The sequence below is a fragment of the Pelophylax lessonae genome (genome assembly GCF_965119305.1).
Source record: "Pelophylax lessonae genome assembly, chromosome: 1".
In the NCBI taxonomy this organism is placed as follows: domain Eukaryota; kingdom Metazoa; phylum Chordata; class Amphibia; order Anura; family Ranidae; genus Pelophylax; species Pelophylax lessonae.
Window position 1 is genome coordinate 253,705,866 of NC_138768.1, and position 25,500 is coordinate 253,731,365.

The 25,500-nt window shown below is 46.6% G+C and overlaps 1 protein-coding gene across 7 annotated transcripts in view; it reads left to right on the top strand.

Annotated features, from left to right (window-relative positions):
* The first annotated feature begins 6,053 nt into the window (after window positions 1–6,053).
* The window catches only part of LOC309562087 (E1A-binding protein p400-like), a 512,144-nt gene continuing 492,697 nt past the window's right edge, over window positions 6,054–25,500 (top strand). For all 7 annotated transcript variants that reach the window (XM_082266206.1, XM_082266208.1, XM_082266207.1 and 4 more), the window contains exon 1: window positions 6,054–6,202. The gene's annotated coding sequence lies outside the window, so the exon portion shown is untranslated. The remainder of the gene's footprint in view (window positions 6,203–25,500) is intronic.

The following is a 25,500-nucleotide window of genomic DNA, read 5'->3' on the forward strand; positions in this document are numbered from 1 at the left end:
TACATGCTACTCTTTTAGCAGGTCTGGCCCCACAGGAGCTTCGGATCCAGAAGTTTGTGACAGTCACGGGGTCCTCTAACAGACACTGCAGGTGTCTAAGGGCCACAGTAAGGCCAGTATCATCCTCGGCTCAGGCTTTTTCCTCAGTTCCTGCGAGGAATCAAGAGCAAAGATCTTGCAATAATCCCAGTGGCTGTAAACGTCCCTTGGGGGTATCCTCTCAGAGCGGACCAGTTGTCCCAAGGGCTGAGCTGCCATCCTGCTTTAGTCGCTGGTTTTAATGGCTTAGCTATTGAAAGCCAGGTACTGAGGGATAGAGGTCTGTCTGGATCAGTGATCCTTACTATAGTGAAGTCGTCTTCCAGCAAGATATACAATCGTACGTGGAACGCATACAGTTCTTGGTGGGAGTCGATTGGCACTCATCTTCGATCCTTTTCTGTGGCTCGGATCTTAACCTTTCTTCAACGGTGCGTTGATGAGAAGTTGGTGTTGAGTACCATCATGGGCCACGTGTCTGCCTTGGCAATCTTCTTTCAGCGACTCCTAGCCACGCACTCTTTAGTTCGCACCTTCATTCAGGGGGTTCGACATGTGGCTCCACCTGTACAGTCTCTTCTGCCGCCAGATAGGGGTTCCTGTGTCCTGGTTAAGGCTCCTGTGTCCTGGTAAGGGCTCTTATGTTTAGCCTTGGGTTATTTTCCCCACCCCTCATTTTCCTTTTGGCATTGCTTTTGGACGTCCCACTAGTTATGATTTTTGGAGCGATGTGTCCGTCGATGAATGAAAGAGAAAATGGGATTTTTCTACTTACCGTAAAATACATTTCTCGGAGTTCATCGAAAGACACAACACCCATACCTCTATGGAGTTCTGATACTTCTAATACTGCTTGCTACTAAACTGATTACCTAGAGCAGAGAGGGGGGGTTATAAACCAGCTGAGGACAGCCCATGGGCGTAGCCAGGTGTTCCTTTTGGTCTGCCTAGTCCTACTCCTGGAGGAGGCAATATATCCCACTAGTTATGATTTATGGAGCGCTGTGTCCGTCGTCAAACTCAGAGAAATGTTTTTTTTTTCCGGTAAGTAAAAGAATCCCATTTTTATGACTTATCATAAGATCCATTTCTCTGATGTTCGTTGACAGACACAGCTCCCACCCCTCTATGGAGTTGTATTACTTCTGACACTGCTTGTAACAAAACTGATCACCTATAGCAGAGAGGGGGGAGTATACCTCCTGGGACCGCCCATAGGCATAGTTAAGTTATTTTTCTGCTCAGTGTACTACTCTTGTAGTGGGCAGTATAACCCAATGGTCAAGAAGATCAGGGGCTGTGTCAGTCAATAAACATCAGAAAAATGGATTTTACGGTAAGTCAAAAATCCTATTTCTCATTCGTTCATTGGCAGACACAGCTCCATATCTTCTTTGACCCTTCGAGTAATGGTCCTCTTCCTAGGAGTCGGATACTAGGCAGAAAAAGGGTTAACAAAAGTTAACAAAGCTTACCTATGCCTATGGGGCAGTCCCAGGAGGTATACTCCCACTTCCTGCTCTAGGATCTCCATTTTTTCTGCCCAGTCAGGAGTAAGGACCTAGCTCCTTGCTGGGATCTCTGGTCCTGGCATTTTTTTCCCTTTAAACTGAATTTTTTTCTTTTATTATTTTCTGTTCCTGTGAGAACTACAATCAATTTGGTTCCTGTGAGAACTACAATCAACTGCCCGACTGGGCGACGGGCCAAAAATTTAGTCTGCGGCCTACTCGCTGCTGTCTGGGTGCTCTGGGTGCCTGACCAGGCTGTTTGATCTGCTGATATGGAGGACGGTGCTGCCAACGGATGCGCGCCTCTGGCGGCCGGGTCACGCCTAAAGTTGGTTCCGCAGCTTTGCGGCCTCCTCTCCACTGACGGAGCTGGCTGTCCAGGTGACTGAACAAGATGTCCAAGCTCCTAACCGAGCTGCCGATCAAGCTAACAGAGCTGCCGGTGGACTCACGCGGCCGGATCGGGCCCCAAATTTAGGCTGCAGCTTTGTGACCTACTCACGACTGGCTGTCTGAGCTGCTGGCCAGGCTGTCCGAGCTGCTGGCCAGGCTGTCCGGCTGCTTACTGGGTTGATGGAGAAGCGAACAGGTGTCTGCCTTCCCCCCCTGTGGCTCAGGTCTCCAGGCTGAATAATTCTGCCCTGTTTGCGGTGGAGGAATCTCTGGTTTTTAAAAGATCCTTTTGACGGGAGAGCAGAGACCTTGGTCCGTCATATGTTTTCTTTGGCCAGTTTGGTCCTTAGGCCGGTGTTCACCATAGCATGGTGTCCCTGACTTTCCCGAGTGGACAAAGCTTCTGCACCAGGATCTGGAGGGGGAACTGATTCCTTCTGCTTTTGCAGAGCTGGCAGACTAGTTGATCCAGGAGTTGCAGTTAGTCTGTAATGCCTCTCTGGATGCGGCTCCCTTAGTCTCTGGGCTGTCCGTGACAGCAATGATCCTTTGACGCATGATATGACTAAAATGCTGGTCTGCAGGCCAGACTTTCCAGATGGCCTTATGTGATCTTCCCTTTGTGGGGAATCGTCTGTTTCCTGGAAAGACCTCCTTCGGAGGTTCCATGAGGACCTGGTCTGGTATGCCGAGAGCAGGTCCTTCCAGACCTGCAGACAAACACCCCTTCTGCCTGAAGGGGTGCTCTCACCTGTATCTGGGGTTGGGGAGGATGTCTTAGTTTCTTTTCAGGCCCCTGGATCTCCCTGATTCAAGTCAAGTGGGTCCACGAGCGAGATCAAGTTTTCGGTCTTCTCCTCCAGAGGTTCTTTCCTTCCAACCTGTCTTTATCCCCAGACCACTTGCGTGGTCTCTTTGGGGCGGTGCAAGACTTGCTTGTACAAGGGGTGATTGTTTCGGTCTCAAATCTTGAAACGTTTATTTCTTATTTGCAGGCCCCAGGAAGGAAAGCAAAGTTGGTCCAATCTTGTTTCGAAGATTCGAGTCCATTCGTACGGTAGTGGCATCCCTACATCTTCTGACCTCTATCGATAGTAAGGACGCTTACCTTCATATTCTAATATATGTCGGTCATCTGCGCTTCCTCCGCTTGCTGTGGGCAAGGAGCATTATCAAGAGGTCTCACCTCAACCCCTCTGGTTTTTGTAAGTGTTTGCCACGGTGTTGGCAATGTTGTTCCAGCGGGTAATTGCGATACTGCAGTACCTGGATGATCTTGTTCTGCGAGCAAAGTCTCCAACTGCTCTGAAGGACAACCTGGAGATTACTGTGGGGACTCTGCAGAAGTTTGGTTGGAAATTAAATTTCCAGGTATTGGCTTTAGTTCAATCCACCTAGTTGGCCTATCTGGGTCTGTTCATGCCTTAGCCAGAGTGTTCCTCCCATGGGACGAGTGCCAAAAATCTGTCCACACGAGACCACTGCAAAGAGAAATTCTTCCCATGTGAAGCAAAAATCTACTGTCTCTATACAATCTGATCCTGTTGAGACGAGGTACGAGAGGGTCCCTGATTTGGTGGCTTCCCTCTCCGGCGCTTCTACAGGGTAAATCTTTGTCCCCCCTGTACTGGACGGATGCCAGCCTATCCGAGTCTGGTGGTGTTTTTCTGGCACAGAATGTGCTCAGGGCTCTGGACTCAAGAATCCAGACTACCTATCGATATACTGGACATTTCCTCCAGGGGTGTTTCATCAGTTGTATCTCCGGTGGTGAAACTCCTGAGGTGGTCCTGTTGGCCTCTCGTCTCAAAAGGAAGGTGCTTGGGTTTGTGGCATGGTCTCGGGATCCTCTGGCCGACGCCACAGACGCAATGGTGGCTCCTTTGGGTCCAGTATCGTCTGATATACATCTTTCCTCTTCTAGAACTTCTGCCAAGACTCCTGCGTAGGCTCGAGGCAGAAGGGATTACGGCCATCCTAATGGCTGCAGACTGGCCTCGCCGGTCTTGGTACCCAGATCTGATACGGTTGGTCGCCGATACTCCTTGGAGACTTCCTCTTAGAGGAGATCTGTTGGCTCAAGGGCCAATCTTCAATCTTGCTCTACAGTCGCTGGCTTTAACCGCTTGGCTGTTGGAAGCCAGGTACTGAAGGCTAGGGGGTTGTATGAATCAGTGATTTGCACGCTGCTGTAATCTAGTTAATCTACTTCTAGATAGATTACCATCACGTTTGAAGAGCGTACTTTGCACATGTGAATCTTTTGGAGTTCACCCCTGCTTCTTTTTGGTGACTCAAGAGTTTGGCTTTCCTCCTACAAGGTGGGGAGCAGTGTCTGGCCTCAGGTACCACCGAGGGCCTATTTCCCAATACTCGCTGCACACTCCAAGCATTCCCCATACTCCCCCCTATACTTGCATCACTTGCAGTGTGTCAGAGGGGGGAGCAGTGTTTTTGGGGGGGGGGGGGGCAATGTCAGAGAGGGGGAGCAATGTGTCAGAGAGGGGGGGTGACCAGTGCCCCCATTAATGCAGAGTGACCAGTGCCCCCATTAATGCAGAGTGACCAGTGCCCCCATTAATGCAGAGTGACCAGTGCCCCCATCCAATGCAGAGTGACCAGTGCCCCCATTAATGCAGAGTGATCAGTGTGCCCCCATTAATTAATGCAGAGTGATCAGTATGCCCCCATTAATGCAGAGTGACCAGTGTGCATGCCCCCATTAATGCAGAGTGACCAGTGTGCGTGCCCCCATTAATGCAGAGTGACCAGTGTGTGTGTGCCCCCATTAATGCAGAGTGATCCGTGTGCCCACCATTAATGCAGAGTGATCAGTGTGCCCTCATTAATGCAGAGTGATCAGTGTGCCCCCATTAATGCAGATTGACCAGTGCGGATTAGAGCGCCGCATGATTACAAAAAGCCAATTTCTTCTGCTTACCCGGTGAGGAGGCGGTCATATGAAGTCCCGCCTCCTGGACCGGCTCCTATGATAGACGTCACCAGTGTTCTGTCTATCATAGTTAGGAGGCGGGACTTCGTATGACAGTCTCCCCATCGGGTAAGCAGAAAAACTTGGCTTTTTGTAATCATGCGGCGCTCTAATCCCTATCTCCCCCCCTTCCCCTCCAGAGGCAGCCCAAGCAGGAAGTATACTGTATGGCGCCCCCCTGCTCCAGTTCACAGTGCACCCGCCAGCATCGGCCCTGCAAACCAGGGACGTCCCAGGCTATTAGGGAAACCAGCGGCAGTGGCTGCGCCCCCTAAGCGCAGGGCGCCTTAGGCGGCTGCCTAGTTCGCCTAGTGGGAGCGCCGGCCCTGCACATCTGGGTGCCCATAGTAAAGATCCCGGCGCCACCGAGGGAGGACAGAGGATGAAGACAGCTGGGGTGAGCTCACCACTGGATCATAGGACAGGTGAGTAGCTGTTTTTTTAAAAGTCAGCAGCTACACTTTTTTTTTTGATAGGTGCCTGCCCTGGAGCTCCTCTTCAATGTAATTGTCAATAAAAGCCTTTGACACTTATGAAATGCTTGAAATGATACCTCAGTATACTATAGTAACATCTGACAAAAAGATCTAAAAAAACCTACACTCGTGCGAGGTTTCACGGCTTCTGACGAAAATGACCTGCTGACCTACTTGAGGTCTCATTGCTTTAACTAAATGTAATCCTTTGTATTTGATGTATTTCTCATTTCTACACTTGGTTAATTTGTAAATTTTCTTCAACCATTTCGTGGAGGTGCCTACAATTTGCATACTGATTGTTATGCTTTTTGTTGAAATTCCAAAAAACCTGAATAAAATTTATTGGGGAAATAAAAAAAGTTCTAAAAACACAGAAGCAGCAGATTTTGTGAAAATTAATATTTGTGTCATTCTCAAAACTTCTGGCCACAACTATAGCCAGTAAACCTCAGCTTCAAATGCTCAATAAGAAACCCCTAGTAGGGCTGCCACATATTGCTACTTAGCAGACTCCAAATCCCAGCTCTGATAAATGTTATGATTCTATGACGTCAGAGGTGTTTTTGTTATTTTGTTCCCCCTCCCACATCCATGTGTAGATGTCAACCGCTGTCATCCCCCTCCTCCCGTCCTGAAGGCTCGGTCCATCTCAGCTGATGCCTTTGTCTAGGAGACTGGCTGTGCGCATGCGTAGCGGCAGCGGGTCATCTGTCCTGCGCAGGCTTCCGTACAGCGCTCTGTTGTCAGTGGAGAGCGGCGCCCGGTGCGGGTATCGATGGGGGAGACAGGTGAGTGTACACAGCGGGGTCCCAGGGGGGGAGGGTTATTCGGAACGTATCAGCGGAAGACGTTTTTCCGGATTTGGCTGCTGTCCCTGGTGCTGGGGCCTGTCACTGAAGAGAAGCCTGCCTCCCTCAGTGAGCTCGGGGCCTACACCGCCCCCTCCCGGCTCGGCTCTCCTGTGCTGTCATCTCCGCAGCTCTCTCCTGTCACTTCTCCTCAGCATCCTTTGCTGCCTGGAGCGGACCGTTATGTGCTATTGCTTACAGCTGGGCTCCCTGTAATGGGCGGTGATATAGATAATGGTACAGTCAGCCCCATCACTTTCTATGTGTGTGCTGTGCCCCCAGTATATCCTCCTCTTCTCTCTCCTGTCAGGTGCTTCCCTATACTAGGACCACTATGGTAAAATGAAACATTTTTTTAGTAGCATTCATATTTAACTCTTTTGCTGGCATTTCGTTTTTTTTTTTTTTTTGCATACGTTTGAACAATTATTTTTAGGCCTCGATTAATTAACCGCTTCCATACCGATTCTGGCATTCCCTCTCCAAAATGTAAAAACCATTTTTTTTTTTTTTGCTAAAAAATTATTCAGAACCCCTAAACATTATAAAAAATGTGTGTGTGTGTGTATATATATATATATGTGTGTGTGTATATATATATATATATGTGTGTATATATATATATATATATATATATATATATATATATATATATATATGTATGTGTGTGTGTGTATATGTATATATATATATATATATATATTTTTTTTTTTGCAGAGACTAGGGAATAAAATGGCGGTCATTGCAATTTTCTATGTCTCATGGTTTTTGTGCAGCAACCTTTAAACGCATTTTTTCTGGGAAGAAAAATATTTTCATGAATTAAAAAAACAAAACAGTGAGTCCCCGTTCACACTAAGGCGACCTGTGAGGCGACCTGGTCGCCTCACAGGTCGCCGTAGGTCGCCTTCCATAGGGAAGCTGTGGACCCGTTCTAATAGGAGCGACACAAGTCGCTCCGACTTAGAAAAAGGGTCCGGAGCTTCTTTGGGGCGACCCGGAGCGACCGTCATAGACTTCAATGTTATGAAGTCCGTGCCGGCCGCTCCGAGGTCGCGGCGCGCTGCTCGCACCGCGACCTCGGAGGTCGCCCCCCCCCAAGTCGGATCGCCCCTGTGTGAACGGGGCCTGAAGTTAGTCCAATTTTTTTTGTATAATGTTTTGAAAGATGATGTAACGCCTAGTAAATAGACTATCGTCACGCTTTGAAATTGCACACACTCGTGGATTGGCTCTAAACTTTGGTCCATAGGCTACACTTTACATTTTTTTACAGGTTACCATTTTAGAGTTAGAGGAGGGCTTGCACTAGAATTATTGCTCTGGCTCTAACGTTTGGGGCGATACCTCACATGTGTGGTTTGAACATTGTTTACATATGTGGACGCAGACACGAGGGGATGGGGGTGCTTGAATTTTTTTATTTTATTTTCATTTTTCTATTTTTACACTTTCTCTTTATTTTTTGATCACTTTTAGCGCCCATTCAGACTGGCGCGACACGACTTGCTGGGGCGACCTGTGAAGTCTGCACCGTGACCTTGGCGCGACTTGCAGGGACTTCATATAATTGAAGTCAATGCAAGTCGCCTCCAGGTCGCCCCAAAGTAGTACAGGACCCTTTTTCTAATTTGGAGCGACTTGTGTCGCTCCTATTAGAACGGGTCCTGTACTATTCAATGGCGAGTGACCGACCGCGACTTGTCAGGCGACCAAGTCGCCTGACAAGTCGCGCTAGTGTGAATGGACCCTTATTTCTAATACAAGGAAAATAAACATCCCTTGTAATAGGAATAGGGCATGACAGGTCCTCTTTATAGAGAGATGTGGGGTCACCCAGGCATCATTCAGATCTCTCCACTAAAAGCCCAAGACATCCTATGACATTCAGCGGTATGGAAGTGGTTAAAGTGGAACTATACTCTCCTTCAGTCCAGTGGTGGTGGAGCACCCTGCCGGCATCTTTACTGGAAATTGTCAGATGCTGTCATTGGTCAGGCCAAGATGATGTCACTCTTGTGCAGTCCACTCGGCATTGCCGAACTTGTACAGTGAGCTTCGCGTGTGCACCTCAATCTACATGGGCAGACAGACAGTTACACGACTTTAAAGCAGAACTTTACCCATAACAACTTGATAAAAAAATAATATTCTTTAGCAAGGATGATACATTCCACAATAATAATTATGCTACCAACATTAATGTGTGCTGTAAACTGCCTCCAGCATTGCTCCTGTTTTTTCTTGCTGGAGGTTGCCATTTTTCTGTAGCTCAGAGCCCCTGTACAGCAGTAAATCATAAAGCGGAACTAAACCCATTGATTAAGGCTAGATTCACACCTGTGCGGGCCACAGTGTGCGCAGGCATGATAGCCTATTCATTTGAATGGGCTGCCGTGCCCCACGAAATGCAGGAAAGAAGTCTCTGCTCTATTTTTGAAATTGCAGCCCGCATGGCAACCATGGTTCCCAGTGCAAGTGCGATTTCCAGTGCAGGCGGCGATTCATTAGAAGTAATGGCACCTGCCCGCAGGTCCCACATCTCGCTGTGCAGGTTGTTGAAACTGCGGGAGTTTGTGCGGGACCAGCAGCTGCACCACCTGCACAGGTGTGAACCTAGCCTTAAAGCGGAGTTCCAGCCATTTACTCACCTGTCCAACGGTCCAGCGATGCGGCCGCCGGAAGCCTCGATCCTCTCCCTCGGCGCCGGCATCACTGCTGTGGGCACCCGGCTGTTACAGTTTGCGGCTTCACAGCCGGGTACCCACTGCGCATGCGCGAGTCGCGCTGCGCGCCGTGATTGGCCGGCAATCTTCTGGGACCTCTGACGTGTCCCAGAAGATTGCAGGGAGGGAGGGGGAGAGGAGAACTTCCGCTCAGGGCGCCGCGGCGCTCCGAGCGGAAGTGGGAGCGGGTACCTGTCAAAACTAGGTACCCGCTCCCCCCCCCCCCCCAAAAAAAATGACATGCCAAATGTGGCATGTCGGGGGGTCAGGACTCCCTAAAGCGGAAGTTCCACTTTTGGGTGGAACTCTGCTTTAAATCAGAAGTAAACCCATAGATTTAACAGTTATAAAAAACAGTTATATTTTCGGCACGTGCCGGGAATGTAATTGTCACATTGGATGTGCTCTCAGCCAAACTGTCAAACCATCCAATAACTGTCATAACATGACTGATCACATGTGCAGCTTCATGACAGTTGAAGATTAAACAGAGGCCAAGATAGCAGCTTCCTTGGTTGAACATGATAGAAGGGTTTACTTCCACTTTAAAGGGTTTTCAAGAAACAGTTACAATCCTGGAATGTGGGGATTGCTAACCATCACATTTGCTTATGTCCCCAACCAAGCTGTCAAATGTCTGGTGTCATAACTGATCACATGTGCAGCACCATGGCAGTTGCAGATCAAACAGAAGCAGACTCCTTGGCCCGTAAAGGATAGGGGGGTTTAATAAGGCTGTCAGCAGATATCAGTCTCTACAAACTCAGCAGTGCATCAAAGTGCCTAAAATGGAGAGCAACTGAGCATGTGCAGAGCAGGATGAGACAGTGTATTACTGGATTTAAACAGCATAGACACTTCTCTTTATTTATTTCCATAGTTATACCCGCCAATAATAAATAATATATTTATATATAAATTAGGGCTGTCAATCGATTAAAATATTTAATCGCGATTAATCGCATGATTGTCATGAGTTAACTCGCGATTAATCGCACATTTGTATCAGTTCTAAATGTACCTTAAATTAATACTTTTCAAGTTTTGAATATTTTAAATTAAATATATTGGGGTTTAGTAACACCCGTGCAAGATAAGGTTGTTAGTGAATACAATCAGTGCATTAATAGGAAACAAGACAGACATAACATAAAGTGACAGATAACCGGCCGGCATATACTTCAAGTGATATACATATATTAATCACAACATGCTTTAATAGCCGTAAATGTTCTTGAAGGGGCTCCTTTTGGGCAATCGGTCGTCGATTTTAATTGGTGACTGTGTATGGGCAGTTGTTCTTATTGAGTTGCTCCGAGGAAATCGTTTAGGGGTGGTTTTATCTAAGTATTGAAAGCAGGGCTGTAAGAACTACCGCTCAAGATTTCCTTGGTTGGGACAGCAGAATATGGCTGTATTGCCGTTATTATATAAACGTCGGTTCAGTACCGCATATAAGTGGAAACAGTGCTCCGATGGCTAAAAGCCATTTCTTCACCCCTGTGTGGTGAATGCTTTATTATGTACCTTTCTGCCGATCTGTAGGTCAGTGCGTCTGCTTCCGCTGTCCGCTCTCGTGCTGTCATCAGTCTCCGCTCTTCCTCGTGGTTCCTGGCGTCCGATGCTTGCTTGGAGCGATGAGGGGGTGTGCCGCCAGGCTAACTTGCGTAGCTTCGTCTGGACGTCGTAGGCCACGGGTCAAACAGCAAACAGGTGATGCGCGCTGCATTAATCGCGCGTTAAAAAAATTATCGCCATTAAAATGAATCTGAGTTAATGCGTTATTAACGCGCTAATTTTGACAGCACTAATATAAATATATATATCATTTTTAAAAACTGTAATTTTTTGTTTCGGTAAAGTGCAGCTACTGCTAAAATGCTGCAGAACTAATTTCTACAGCTACAGCTAGCGCTACTGCCTTTGTGATTGTAATCAGGGCCGGTGCTTCCACTAGGCAAACTAGGCAGCCACCTAGGGCGCATTGCAACCTAGGGGCGCAGCCATGATTCGGCACTCTCTGTCCATCATGAATGATCCTCGTGAGTTGAGGGGAGGGGGCGGCAGTGGGGGAGGAAGAATGGACAGAGGAAGATGCCAGGTGTCTGGGGCAGTGGCTGAACTACCAGGCCCTGGCTTTCCACCACTGTTGGAGGGGGGGGGGCAAGAGGCAGGAAGGGATCCCACAGGAGTGCTGCCTGCATGATGAGCCTCTTTGGCTGGAGCTGAGTGGTGTAAACCCTGGGCAGGAAGTGACTCTCTGCACTGAGCTGGTGGGCAGCTGTTCATTTCCCTGGGTCGGTATTAAGCAGGGAGCGGAGGAGAGCTGAACCTGACCCCAAGCTTGGCACTGGAGGGCGGCACCTTTACTGGAGCAGAAACGACGAGGCACCGGAATGGTCTGAGGAGGTTGGGGATTAGGGACGTGCGGAGTTCTCTGACTGCTGCTTCTCCCTTCACCAGGAGCCGGTTGGAGCTGTGGTGAGCACTGTGGTCCAGAAGAGGAGCATCGTAGGAGAAGGAATCAGCAGGATCACGGTGAAGGAGGGCAGAGTGCGGGCCACTCTCTTCATACCACCCAGTGAGTGTCCCCAGAACAGGGGATCAGGGTCCCTCGGTGTGACATGGAGGTTCCCTGGTGTGAAAGGGAATCAGGGTCACCAGGTGTGCCATGGGGGATAGGGGTCACCGGGTGTAACAGGGTTTCAGGGTCACCAGGTGTGCCATGAGGAATTGGGGTCCCTGGGTGTGCCATGGGGGATTGAGGTCCCCAGGTGTGACATGGAGGAACATCAGGGTCCCCAGGTGTGACATGGAAAAACATCAGGGTCTCTGGTATGACATGGAGGATCATCGGGGTCCCTTGGTGTGGCATAGAGGGACATTAGGATCCCCAGGTGTGACATGGAGGAATATGGGGGTCACTGGGTATGACAGCATAACATAGAGGAGCCATCAGATCAGGGTCACTGGGTATGACATAGAGGAGTTTTTAACCCCTTCCCTTTTTATTTTATTTTTTTTGGGGGCGGGGGCGCAAGTAGCTGGTCTTGCCTAGGGCGTAAAATAGTCTAGCGCTGGCCCTGATTGTAATTGTATCATTGTGATTGTAAATGATCACCTTGTGAAGCAACCCGTGCAGTTTAAAATAGAAATAAAAAAAGGCAAAACATTTTTGTATAGATATAAAAATACATGATAAATACCTTTTCCCCCCCTTTTTTTTATAAGTGCTCACATACCCTCTGTTCACAGCTGCATAAGAGCTGGGGGAGAAGGAGAAGCAGCAGCACACTGAGCTTCTCAGTAAATGGCTGTGCAGCGGGGGCAGGTCTGATCATTGGAGGAGAGCACACTAAGTTCCCAGCATAGTTAGAGAACTGACCATGGTGTGCTCTCCTGCTTAGTGTGGTCATTTTTTAATAGGAAAGCAGAGGGGCTGACAGGAGCACCAGGGATTTCACACAAAGGAAGCAATACAAAGAATAGGATAATTTATTATACAAGTACATGGTGCAGCAGGCAGATATCTGGAATATGAAGTGTTGGGGTATCAAACGCTTTAAATCGGAGTTTCACCCAAAAGTGGAACTCCTGCTTATCTGATTGCTTCCCCCTCCAGTGCCAAGTTTTGGGGGTAACAAATGCTTTAACCTCTTGTCCTCTGGAAGGTTTTTTTTTTTTAAATCAAGAAAAGCTTTATTGAGAAAAACTCACACCATTACAATCATAAACCTGTTGGAAAACATCAACAGCCTGTAAACATCATGTAACCCACAACATGCCCCACTCCACCCAACAGCAGCAAATATGGTCACAGTGCAAGGCATAGAGAACACAAAATAGTATAAGAAATGGGTGAAACACCCTCAACCCGCCCTCCCAGGCAAAAAGCAAACAAAAATGCAACCCTGAGAACTACATTAGCAAACGATCCAGAATGAGATCATTAGGGGCCATGCCCGGACAGTTCAACCACGCACCTCCGGAAGGTTTTACCCCCTTCATGACCAGTGCATTTTTTGCTGTTCAGCACTGTGCTTCTTTAACTGGCAATTGCTCAGTCATGCAACACTGTACCTAAATTACATTTTTAGAATTTTTTTTACACAAATACAGCTTTCCTTTGGTGGTATTTAACCACTTGCCTACAGTGCACTTTCACACCCTTCCTGCCCAGACTGATTTTCAGCTTTCAGCGCTCTCACACTTTGAATGACAATTATTCAGTCATGCAACACTGTACCCATAAAAAATGTGTGTCCTTTTTTTCACACAAATAGAGCTTTCTTTTGATGGTATTTAATCACTACTGGGTTTTTTATTTTTTGTGCTATAAATAAAAAAAGACTGAAAATATTGTGAAAAAACACATTTTTCTTTGTTTCTGTCATAAAATTTAGAAAATTAGTAATTTTTCTTCACAAATTTTGGCCAAAATTTATACTGCTACTTATCTTTGGTAAAAATAACCCAAATAAGTGTATATTATTTGGTCTTTGTGAAAGTTATAGAGTCCACAAGTTCTGGTGCTAATCATTGAAAATTGATCACACTTAACCACACCTGATGTACTGAAGGCCTATCTCATTTCTTGAGACACTAAAAAGTCAGGAAAGTACAAATACCCCCCAAATTACCCCTTTTTGGAAAGTAGACATTCCAAGGTATTTAATAAGGGGCATGGTGAGTTTTTTGAAGTTGTAATTTTTTCCCACAACTCTTTGCAAAATGAAGATTTTTTTTTTTTTTTACAAATTGACGTATTAACAGGTTATTTCTCTCACACAGCATATGTATACTTGCAACTACACCCCAAAACACATATTACTACTCCTCCTGAGTATGGCGATACCACATGTGTGAGACTTTTTCACAGCCTGGCCACATACAGAGGCCTAACATCCAAGTAGCACCGTCCGGCATTCTAGGAGCACAAATTACACATATAATTTCCTGACAACCTATCGCAATTTTGAAGGCCCTGGAGCACCAAGACAATGGAAACCCCCATAAAATGACCCCATTTTGGAAAGCAAACAGCCCAACGTATAATTTTTCAGGCATAATGAGTCTTTTGAATATGTCATTTTTTTCCACAAGTTTTTGGAAAATGTGGAAAGAAAATGAAAACACATTTTTTTTACACAAAGCTGTCCATTTATGCAATATTTCTAACACATAGCATGTACATAGCAAAAATTGCACCCCAAAATACATTCTGCTATTCCTCCTGAGTATGGCGATACCACATGTGTAACACTTTTTCACAGCCTGGCCACATACAGAGGCCTAACATCCAAGTAGCACTTTTCACAAAGATGTCCATTTATCCACTTTAAGACTGGGCCTATTTTTGACACTTGGTGTTTACAAGCTAAAATCATTTTTTTTGCTAGAAAACTACTTAGAACCCCCAAACATTATATATATATTTTTTTTAGCAGAGACCCTAGAGAATAAAATTGAGATTGTTGCAATATTTTTTATCACACCATATTTGCGCAGCAGTCTTCCAAATGCAATTTTTTTGAAAAAAATTCACTTTTTTGAACTAAAAAATAAGAAAACAGTAAATTTAGCCCAATTTTTTTCCATAATGTGAAAGATAATGTTACGCCGAGTAATTAGATACCCAACATGTCATGCTTCAAAATTGCGCATGCTCACAGAATGGCGCCAAACATTGGTACTTAAAAATCCCCATAGGCAACATTTTAAAAATTTCTGCAGGTTACCAGCTTAGAGTTACAGAGGAGGTCTAGGGCTCAAATTATTGCTCTCGCTCTAACGATCGCGGAGATACCTCACATGTATGGTTTGAACACCGTTTACATATGTGGGCTCGACTTGCGTATGCGTTTGCTTCTGCGCGCGAGCTAACGGGGACAGGGCGCTTTAATTTTTTTTTTTTCCTATTTATTTTATTATTTTTTTATTTTTACACAGTTTAAAAAAAAATGTTTTGATCATTTTTATTCCTATTACAAGGAATGTAAACATCCCTTGTAATAGAAATAGGCAAGACAGGTCCTCTTTATTGTGAGATCGGGGGTCAAAAAGACCTCACACCTCACAGCTACACTAAAAAAGAAAAAAAAAAAATTGTTGAAAAAGGAAAAAAAAAAAAAAAAAGCGGCCCTTTAAACCGGTTGCTAGGCAACGTCTTTTGACGTAGCTCCGGTCCTCCAAGACCATAGAGTCGAGTGAGGGCAAGATGGCATCCTGTCTCTGAGGATCCGGGACCGGATAGTTTTCCCCGCTGCCGGGGGGTCCGGTAAGCTGGGAAAACGTCTGGGACGCGGCAGGAGGGGGGCACCTCTTCCCCTGCACTGTAAGGGTAAATCCGCGGCGAATCCGCCACTGGGACCACCCTTATCTGAAAGCTGTCCGCCCGCCGTTTCAAAAAAATACCAGGGTTATGGCAGCTATCTGCTGCCATAACCCCAGTATTTAGCTTTTAATGGCCGACGCATATAGTCGTTAGGCGGTCGGTAAGGCATGTATATGGCAAACAGGTGACGATGACTGATGGGGTGACAGGTGACGATGACTGATGGGGTGACAGGTGACAATGACTGATGGGGTGACAGGTGACGATGACTGATGGGGTGACAGGTGACAATGACTGATGGGGTGACAGGTGACGATGACTGATTGAGGTGACAGGTGACGATGATTGATGAGGTGACAAGTGACGATGATTGATGGGGTGACAAGTGACGATGATTAATAGGGTGACAGATGACGACTGATGGGGTGACAGGTGACGGTGATTGATGGGGTGACAGGTGACGGGCGATGGTCACTGATGGGTGACAGGTGACGGGCGATGGTGCACGGCGGTACTGATGGCAGTCTCTGGTGACCGGTGAACTTTAGGCTATGTCCACATGTGAGCGTAGCGATCGCGGGCAGAATCACTGCGATTCTGCCCGCGATCCAGAAATCATTGCAAATGGCGGGACGCCTGTGCGTTGCCTGTGATTTGCAATAGCACCCCAAACGCTGTGCGATGTTGCCACGATTTCCACCTGCCGAATCGCGGTAACATCACGCAAACAACGCATGACGCCCCAAAGAAGCTCTTGTACCTTTTTTGGGCGTCATGCGTTGTTTGCGCGATGTTACCGCGATTCTGCAGGTGGAAATCGCGGCATCGCACAGCGTTTGGGGTGCTATTGCAAATCACGGGCAACGCACAGGCGTGATTCTGCCCGCGATCGCTACGCTCACAAGTGAACGTAGCCTTATGGGTGTCAATTTCTGGGCACTGATGAGGTGACTGTTGGGTGACGGGTGACAGGTGCAAATAGGGGGGGGGGGCTAAGGACTGTGTGGGGACATTTATTTTTGTGATTTTACATTTGACAGGTGTACAGAGTAGTAACTCACTATATCTAGCTCTGCTCTCCTCACACTGGAAGCTGTGTGAGGGGAGAAGTGCTAGTAACTGCTTACTGCTCTTTGTTTACAATTACTGCTCTTTGTTACTGCTCTTTGTTTACAATTTGTGATCAGCTGTGAATGGATTCACAGCCGATCACTTAGTAAACAGTCACTGTCAGTGACTGTTTACTAGTGCCGGTGACAGCTGTGTTCCTACGGAACACAGTGCCACCGACATGACCGCGCTGCGCGCTCCCGATCGCGCATGCGCGGTCATCTTCCGGGCTCCGCTATTGTGATCGGCTGTGTCATTGGAACACAGCCGATCACGTGGGAAACAGCCATGCCCATTGCAGGGCGGCGGCGCACACACGATCGCGCGCCTGCCCTGCTTTTCTGGGATCACGTCATATGACGTCTTCCCAGAACAATGGTCGCACCGTCCCGCCGTCAATTGAGAACGAGGGACATGACAGGGAAGTAGTGACCTGCCCGCCACTGCAAAAAGTGGGTGTGGCCAAACATGATAGTGGGAACGGTCTTTAGGGCAGTGGTTAAACAAAACCTGGGCTTTCTTGTACCTATAAAAAATGCTGAGTCTTCCATAATTGCTGTCGTGTTAGTTTTTTAGGCCCTGACTCTTCAAATGTAGCGATTTGGGATCGTGGGCAGAATATTGCTGTGATTCTGCCCGCAATTCCATATCACACTGCAATGCTGACAAAACGCAACACATGCATTTGTGTTCATTCATTTTAAGTGGCTCCAAAACATGGTGTGGTTTTGAATGGCTGTTGTGTGATAAATCACTCAACAATCACAGCAAAAAGGCACCACATTGTGGTGCCGCTAAAAATGAATGGAACACAAACACATGTGCTACGTTTTGCCAGCATTGCAGTGAGATTTTGAATCGGGGCATGGTGGCGGGCAGAATCACGTTGATATTCTGCTCACGTTCCCAAATTGCTACATGTGAACAGTCAGGCCCCTCCGGCTCTGAGACATATAACAAATAGCAGGAAGACTCAAAATCAGTTTACTGCAACAGATCAGGCAGCGATTGTGATTGGTTGCCAGAGGTTACAGCACACATTACGGCTCACTGATTACATGCTAGAGGTTACAGCACATAATTTCTGCTTGCTGATTGGTTGCTAGAGGTTACTGCACATCATTACTGCTCACTGACTGGTTGCTAAAGATGACTGCTTATCATTACAGCTCAATGATTGGCTGCTAGGGATTACAGCAGTGTGACAAAATACCAGCCCCCTTGGGATACAGTTGAAAAACAAATTCTGTTAAGCATGCTGCATAGAGTAGTAGACATGACAAGATTGCGTATAAGAATGGCCTAAGCCCCCCCTTGACATTGGAGCAACTTGTCATGTGATTTGACAGGTCAGACCACATGACAAGTTGCACCCTATTGCCATCAATGGCAATGTGCAAATGCCGCACCGATTTTAAAAAGTAGTTCCTGTACTATTTTTAGCTATTTTGGGTGCAACTTGCATAGATATAAGCCGCACAGATGTCTTCCAAGTCACACCTGAAGTTGCACTGACAGCGTGCGATTTCCGATGAAGAGGCACGTTTCAAAGCCGCAGTCAATGTGAACGGGGTTTCAAAGAGGATGATTAAACAGAACTACCCCTTGACCACCTACCTCTAAATGAACATAGCCGCTGCATCGTTGTTTACAATTTACTGCAACATCAGTGCTTAGCTTCACGGTGCCGAAATCCGACATGGCAAGCTACACAGGTGCTGGCGTCGCCGTTTAACTTGCCCATTGAAGTCACAGTTGCTGTAGCCAAAAGCCAAATGCACAGATAACCCTAGACTCCCGATGGATTGCAGGAGATAACCAGAGACTGCGGATAGACAACAGGAGATAACCAGAGACTGCGGATAGACAACAGGAGATAACCAGAGACTGCGGATGGATTACAGGAGATAATAACCAGGGACTGCGGATGGATTACAGGAGATAACCAGGGACTGCGGATGGATTACAGGAGATAACCAGAGACTGCGGATGGATTACAGGAGATAACCAGGGACTGCGGATGGATTACAGGAGATAACCAGGGACTGCGGATGGATTAAAGGGGAGATAACCAGGGACTGTGGATGGATTAAAGGGGAGATAACCAGGGTCTGCGGATGGATTAAAGGGGAGATAACCAGGGACTGCGGATAGATTAAAGGGGAGATAACCAGGGACTGCGGATAGATTAAAGGGGAGATAACCAGGGTCTGCGGATGAATTAAAGGGGAGATAACCAGGGACTGCGGATGGATTAAAGGGCAGATAACTAGGGACTACGGATGGATTAAAGGGCAGATAATCAGGGACTGCGGATGGATTAAAGGGCAGATAACCAGGGACTGCGGAGGGATTACAGGAGATAACCAGGGACTGCAGATTGGTTACAGGAGATAACCAGAGACTGCGGACGGACTACAGGGGATAACTAGAGACTGCGGACGGACTACAGGGGATAACTAGAGACTGCGGACGGACTACAGGGGATAACTAGAGACTGCGGACGGACTACAGGGGATAACTAGAGACTGCGGACGGACTACAGGGGATAACTAGAGACTGCAGCTGGACTACAGGGGAGAACCAGAGACTGCAACTGGACTACAGGGGAGAACCAGAGACTGCGGATGGAATACAGGGGAAAACCAGAGACTGCGGACGGACTACAGGGGATGATCAAGTAGCCGTTTTTTTAATTCTATCTTTCAGCAATGCACAGCTATACAGGGGGGATGGTAAACACAGGCAGGGAGTGTTTAGCATGACAGTGGATCTACAGGCAGTCTATAGGGGGAGAAAGACCTACCTGGCCAGCTGGGCTCACCTCCTGCTCTTAGAGGTCCGGGGGCGGAGCTCTCAAAGGTCAGGGGCGGGGCTCTCAAAGGTCCAGGGCTCCCAGCTCTTCCACTATTTTTTTCTGCAGAATACAGGCTGCAGGGTCCCAGTGTGAGTGGAGCTCCTGGCCCCGCCCCTCCCTGCTGATAGAGCCTCGCTCAGCCCAAGGTGAGTCTGACAGCCCGAGCCGACGCACCCTGGCGTTCGGGCGGGGTAACAGTAGGCCAGGACCAGGCAGCACACAACAGCATGGGAGAGTCAGTAACGAGTGCTGTGGCGGCACCAGCGGGGCCAGCCTCACTAAAGAGCACTTAACTACTGCAATCTGCACTGACGCTCTGACGTCTGTGCCACCATCATAGGAGTGAGTTCTCAAATGCTGAGCTCAGAGCTACTACATGAGAGGAGAGAAAGCACATGTGAGTGGGTTTTAATCAGAGAAATAGCTCACTCTTGTGATGAGAAGTAACACTGGGCTTCTAGCAACATCCTAGTTTTTCAGTTAGGCTTCAGGAGATACATAGATGGCTTACTCCTAAAGCAAGGGCATTATTCAGCTTTCGTCAAATTATTGCTCTCACTTCTGCGTGCGCAGTGATAAGTAATGTGTAGTGTAATCAACATTTTTTTACATGAACACTAGGGATCGACCGATTATCGGCAAAGCCGATATATTGGGGGGCCGATATGCACTTTTCCCGATATATCGGAATCGCCCCCTGAGGTTACCGATATTGCTGATATTTCGGGAAAGTGCTTGTACCGGAGTAATGCCTGCAGCTAGAGGCATCACCCTAGTAAAGGCGTCCATTGCCGACGGTAGGCTTTCTTGTAATGACATTCGATGCGGCTGAGAAGCCACTCGTCTGTCATTACAAGGAGCGAGAAGGGACGTCCGCCCCTCCCGCCGCCTTCCGCAGGAGACCCGGGCAACCAGCCTGCACGGCCGCCGAAGAGAAGACACGATCAAAGCCGCATTCGGCTCTGATCGGGTCTCCATGTAAAACCCGAAAGTGATGTCATGGCATCACTTCTGGGTACTCGGCGCCAAATTCAAACAAATTACAGCATTCAAAACAGCCAGACTTGGAGTTTTGAATGCTTTTAAGTGCAAAGGAGGGGGTCTTGGGGTATTTTAGACCCCCAGATCCCTCCACTAGAGTACCTGTAAAAAAAAAAAAAATAATAATAATTTTTTAATGTACGAAAATATCAGCCAATATCGGCTGATACCGATATGCGATGACCAAAATATTAGATCAGTTTCGGCAATAAAAAAACGATATCAGTCGATCACTAATGGACACCCCCAACATATATTATGTGTTTTGTTTAAATGTATATGGGGCTCATAATTTTTCTGGCGGTTTTAAGTGCTTGGTCTTTTAGACCCCTGATGTCTTGCCAGGCTTCTACTGAAGCTAATGGAGCACAGATCAAACTCCAATACCTTCTTCTCTGGGGAAAATTATGGCTTACCTCAAAGTGATGTAATACACAATGCTTCCAGGTTCTTACTTGGTAGGTTTTAGGGTGCTAGGAAACCAGACCATACGGGAATGCAGGTAAAATAAAGCAGTTTATTGAAGCAAACAACAATAAACGCACAGCAAGTGTGAGGAAGCGAGATCAGGAACAATTCGGGGTCAAGTCCAGAAGTGGGTAGTCATCAAAGCCAGGGTCGAGTTCAGAAGCAGGTAGTCTAACGATGGGGGCTCGTCTGATGATGCGGGGTCGAGAGCTAGGAGAGTCGTCAGCCAAGCCAAAAGACTGCCATCAGACATGCATCTTGGAGCACAAACGCAAGGGCAAGGACTGCAGCTCATCAGGTGATAGATATAGTCAGGTGTGCATAGAGCTGCTTAATTGAATGTTAAAAAATCGCAATCTCGATTCACCCCCCCCCCCCCTCACGATCTTAAAGCTGCAAGTCCTCCATTCTTACAGAGCCGTTCTGCTCACTCGCATCTGTCAAAAAAAAAAAGAGCCTCCGGCAAATGTTTATTAACATTGTTAAGGCTGCTAGATAACTATAAACACAATGCTTTACAATGTATCATTTCCTTATTTTAGCTCATAGGGATGAACTTCAGTCTGAGGCCAGTTTAACCTCTTACAGCGGTGGTATCCCTGTACAGAAAAAAAAGCCCCTGGATGACAATGGCATAATGTGCTAGTATGCATCGCATACTAGCACATTACGAAATACTTACCTTAGAACGAAAACCCCGTCACGGTCGCCCGGACACCGCTACGGGAGCTGTCATGTTCCCTTGGCGCCTCTTCCGGGTTTCGGCGGCTCCGGCGCTGTGAGTGGCCGGAACCGCGATTTCACTTCCCGCACATGCGCGCGGAAGTTCGCTTGCCGGCAAGGAGCTCTGAAGGTCCACCAGACCTTCAGAGCGAATGCTCCTCTGGTGTCAGCGGCTGCGTGCATGGTGAATATCTCCTAAACCGTGCAGGTTTAGGAGATATTAATTTTACCTACAGGTAAGCCTTATTATAGGCTTACCTGTAGGTAAAAGTTAAAAAGCGGAGTATACTACCGCTTTAAGGACTAAGCATTTTTCTGACACTTGTTGCTTACAAATTAAAATCAGTATTTTTGCTAGAAAATTTGAAAAGTTTGGAACCCCCAAACATTATATATATATATATATATATATATATATATATATATATATATATATAATTTTTTTAGCAGAGACCCTAGAGAATTAAATGGCAATCATTGAAATCTTTCATGTCCCACTGTATTTGCACAAAAGTCTTTCAAATACATTTTTTTTGGGGGAAAAAATACACTTTAATGAATAAAAAAAAAAAAAAAAACGAACCAATAGAGTTAGCCCAATACTTTGTATAATGTGAAAGACGATTTTACGCCGAGAATTGGGATCTTTATTATTTATTCTAAAAAATTGTTTTTATCCAGAATTGTGCAGCTCTAGGTGTGCAGCATTATTGCTGTGCGACACCCAGGCAGCAGGCAGGTGATGATGCAGTCAGTTAAGAGGCAGCAGTCTGCACATGTCCAAGATGGCTGCCAACAAGAGGGCAAGGTAAGACCTTGACAGTAGGGGATATCAGCAAATGGACTTTCACTGCCCCCCCCCCCCCACCTTCTACGTGGTGACATCCACCATGCCAGTCCTAAGTCCGCAGGTGGAACAGCAGAGCCTGTGTGATGTGGCAGGGGGCCTGTGTGGGGAAGGTGAATGTACCAAGCATGCATGGAAGCAATTGGGTAGCTAGCTTCTCTGACTCATACAAATGCTACAGCAGATGGGAGTGTGTATAATATTCCCTGCTGCCGCCGAGCTATGCTATACGTCAGTGGCAGCGAAAGCAAAGGTCCTCAGCTGCTTGACCGGTCTGTGTGACAGGTGCAGCTGCTGGGCAGGGAGCTCAGTGCTATTGAGGCACTCAACCCCAGTGCTGACTTCCATACAACAAAGAGTTTAGAACACCTGTTGGGTTTTTATTGCTGTCTGTATCCCTGTTAGTGGGACTCTCCTTCTCTAAATGTCTTGTCCTAAAAGTAAATTCCAAATTTTGGGTTGTCACCATAATAGGAATACAAAGAAAATCTTCCAAAGGGTTCTGATGACTTTGCTGACAAACAGTGAATCCCTCACTTCCTGTTTGGCTATGGGACAGGAAGTGAAGAAAAATTTCTCCAATCGGACATATGGCAAAGAAAAAAAAAATACCTGATAGAGGTTATATCCCTCCATTACTCCAAAATAAAAAGTTTTGTCTTTAGTTCTACGTTATGCTGGGTTCACACTATTGCAAATAGGATGCGGGGTTCAACACATCCAATTCGCATGTCAGGAGATTGTGACCGGCTCTCTATGGAGCCGGTGCGAATTGCACAGGAGTACTGTGTGTCTTCTGGACCATTGCAGGTCTGAATTCAGCCAAAAATGCAGACTGAAATTGGACCTGAAATCGTTTAACAGGGAGGCACCGGACCCCTGCTGTGAGCAGCTCCGTACGGCAGTGTGGACCCAGCCCTAATGTACATAGATCCATAACAAACACTTGATATGGAAGGTGAATCAGCGCTAATAATAAAAAACAGCAGCTAGCAAAGAAAGTGTAAAATATACATACACAAGAATATGAACAAAAAGAATATTGCAGCGCTGAAAATAAATAAACAGATGAAAAAAATGTTCTCAAATGAATGGTATAGAGATAATATGACATTTCTCGTGACAAAAGTTAATATAAGTGATGTAACAATATTCAGTGGGTGTGATCCAGTGAACCCGTAGAATCAAACGATGAAAAGGAAAAAGATAATCTCCAACATCAAAAACGAATGAAGCGGATGTGTTTCATAGATATGTTTTATTCTGCATTGTAAAAAATGATTTGCTTTTGTTTTAGATAGATTAGGGAAGAGTTAAAACCCCATCAGTTATATTGTTGCTGCCTGTGTCCCATTGGGGAGCTTTTCCTTCACTTCATTTCCCCTACATCCACCAAGGAGTGAGAGGAAATCTTTTCAAAGTGACTGAAAATCCCCCTTTCAACTGTTGCCACTGCAACAAGTATTCCCATTGAAAGATTTCCATCTATTACTGGTAGGATGTTGTCGATACTGCGTATTTGCATGTGTACATGTGCAAATGCTCGATACCGTAACCTTTGCAGTGCGATTTGAGCCCATACAAAATAAATGGGCTCAAATCGCACTGCAAAGAATCACATGCGATTTGAACAGCAAGAACAATTATGCCTGATGTGCCCTGACTTTCCACATCCATAGCAGACCTGTTAAAAAACTCATAGTTTGCCACAGAGTTAGAACGAGAGGGTTCAGGTGTTATGACAGGCTGTTGAAAGATAGAGACAGTGTGAGGTGGGAGGGTGTTAACGGTATCAAGGTCTGTACTGTGAGCTCAAGTGCAGAGACAGTAGAGTCAATAACAAGCTGTGAATCAGGAGAGACAGTGACAGATTCAGTGTCAGCGGATCTAGCTCGTCTAAGTAAAGTTAACCCAGAAAGAGCTTCCTCCACTTCTCTCACCGGATCGCTGGACTCGCCTATCTCTTCAGGCCAAGTGTATATAATGCAGTTCTTCCAGACAGAAACCACCCTATGTGTGCCTTGCTGATTGACCAGAATAGATTTCTGAAGCCACAATTGCGCTATGCCTAGCATCTTTGTTGTCTGGAGCCTAGTCCTAAATTCAATAATGAACTCCTCCACTCTCCAGACATCAAAGGTACCTTCCAAAGGAATGCACAAAGTGGTTGCCTTGGTTGTGCCACTTCTCATGGCCCGAGCCCCAAACGCAGACTTCATGTATCACAAAAGTTGTTTGGCCTCCTGGGGGGTCTATGTTTCCCCCCATTGCATGGACGGTTTAGGAGCAACACTGCCAGGTGCCTGCTTTGACAGTGTCGGCTTGCTTCCCGGACTCCAATTATTTTATATGGCCCTCCGCTGGTCAGCTAGAAAACCTAAACCCGGTGGCTTCATACGGCTATACAGCTCAGCAACACCCACTCGCTCCCCAAGTCCGATTATTTTACACGCTCAAATGTGGGGTGGATTTCAGTAACTACTCCTCACACGTTGAAGGCTGAAACAAGCGTGTCGCTTTCACCCGTTTCACGTAGACGGCTCAAAGTACACACGTTCATTTCGACCTAACCCGTGCAGCCAAATACCCCCAAAAGCACAATGAAAGTCCTCCCTATACAAACCTTAGCTTCAGTTTATTCCTTGATGTTGCATCAAAAAAATTTATTTGAGCTGCCGGTTACATAGTTACATAGTAGTTGAGGTTTAATAAAGACAATATTCCATCCAGTTCAACCTGTGTAGGTGTGTGTGGACGTATATTTTTAATATTTTTTTTTAATAATAATTAAAAAAAAAAGAGAAATAATTTTTTTTTTTAAATAATTTAAAAAAATAAATTAATAATAATTAATAATAATAACCACACTCCCTGTCCACTTACCTTTTAAGCAAAGGTAAGTGGACAGGGAGATGAAGCTTGCAAAAACTTCCCTCTCATCTCCTCTTGGGGAAGGAGATGGACAGGCATTGAGGACAGGCAGGGGAAACAGCCATTAGTTACTGCTAGTCAAACTCCCGGCCACCACAAGAGGGCGCCAGTTCCCCGTTCTGTCACTGAAGAAGGCCGAAAAGCCACGGCCTCAATTTTCGGACGGCGCGGTAGTCCGTGCACTCGGTGAGTGGATGGGGG